This window comes from Lygodium microphyllum, chromosome 22 (genome assembly GCF_053477565.2).
Source record: "Lygodium microphyllum isolate KBCC chromosome 22, Lygodium_microphyllum_v1.1.10, whole genome shotgun sequence".
Lineage (NCBI taxonomy): Eukaryota > Viridiplantae > Streptophyta > Polypodiopsida > Schizaeales > Lygodiaceae > Lygodium > Lygodium microphyllum.
This window is the reverse complement of record NC_141156.1, coordinates 95887463-95889092: the sequence shown is the minus strand read 5'-3', so window position 1 is coordinate 95889092 and position 1630 is coordinate 95887463. Positions and strand designations below refer to the sequence as shown.

Here is a 1630-nt window from a genome sequence, read left to right as displayed (position 1 = left end):
TAGTACTGTCTAAAAACCCTTAAACTATCATGCATTAGGTGGCATAGGATTATCTTGTAGCCTATCCCGATTGCGGGGATGATTCACAAAAACAGTGATAAACTATACCGCCTTTGTGTCGTCTTTTACTCAGAACCCAAGCATATGAAGAGCCATCATCTAAGGCTTTTGTTTCTATTCTTGATTCTGAAATCTAGGACTACTCTAAAATCGCCGAATAACTACATAAATCCTACATGAAAAAATGATATTCATCCCTAACATCTCAAATAGTCATAAGTACATTCACACAAGCCGCATAAAGATCCCTTGATGAATTGTTTATTGCTTGCATATGCCATCCTGGATCTACATCAATTGGTCAACCTCCATTCTCATACAAGCACTACAAGGAAAGAGAGGTATAGCGATGGTAGGTAGCAACTCAAGAATAGCGGTGTCGCTATTTGTGTCGCTACATTTGTGACACAAATAGCGACGCCCCACAGGGAAAAAAAACAGGCCGAAACCCGAGCGCATTTCATTTCGCGTATTTTCGTGGGACATTTCGAGAGGGAGAGCGAGAGAGAGCGCAATCGTCCTGCATAGGGTGAGAGAGGGAGAGGAAGAAGGCTTGCTGCCGCTGTCGTGCTGCTGCGCATCCGAGTCGTATACACCTCCATTTCATTTGTTGTGCATTTGTGTTATTTTCTGCGTGTGATTTATTGTGTGTGTGATGCATTTCGATAATCCACATCCAATGTATATATTCCCTTAGTGCATGTGTTCGATTTTGTTTGGATGCATGATGTGTGTGTGTTAGAAAAAGATGAAAAATTGATGCCAAAGGATAATGATCTCTAAGAAAAATGCAGGGAATTATAGAATCAAAGAGAAGGTTTATCTCGAAGGAATCCATTTGATGATTCTTTGGGTCGATAGACCGATTATCTTTGATGTCAGAGACCTTCAGTACCAATTACAATGAAAGAGTTTTACCGTCCATAATTTATGAGACCTTGAAGACAGCTGTAGCACAGTTTAATGCAACCAGCTCATAACACAGCGTGAGGCTGTTAGCAGAGAGATAAGAAAAATTCTTACCCAGCGGGCTGTAAATTTCAATATTGCACTTGATGATGTTTCAATTATTAACCTTACTTTTGGTAAAGAGTTTACAGCTGCTATTGAAGCAAAACTGGTGGCTGCTCAGAAAGCTGAGAGAGCTAAATTCAGAGTGGAGAAAGCGGAACAAGATAAAAGAAGGGCCATTGTTCGAGCAAAAGGGGAGGCGAAAAGTGCTCAACTTATTGGGGAAAGCTATATTCAACAATCCTTCTTTTCATTACACGGAGAAAAAGATGGAGGCTAGCAGAAAAAAATAGCGGGCACAATTCAAAGAAAACAGAGTCTTGGAGAGAAATAGGGGAGGATTCGAATAGCTGAGAGAGGGAAGAACTTACGCCATGGAAGAAGCTGTCTGTTTAGAATTCAAAGGAGCGATGAGAAGAATAATTAAGAAAGATATGAAAAGCTTCCGTCAATATACCCTGTATTTTCCTAAGTAGAAGAAGAGGACGAGAAAGAAGCAACACCACTAACAGACAAAGCAACGCAGTCCATACCATCTCGTCCCAGGGTTTCCAGAAGG

General features: G+C 40.9%; 1 pseudogene; it reads left to right on the top strand.

Moving 5' to 3' along the window:
• The first annotated feature begins 832 nt into the window (after positions 1 to 832).
• LOC148017421 (prohibitin-1, mitochondrial pseudogene) lies at positions 833 to 1364 on the top strand (annotated as a pseudogene).
• The last annotated feature ends 266 nt before the right edge of the window (positions 1365 to 1630 follow it).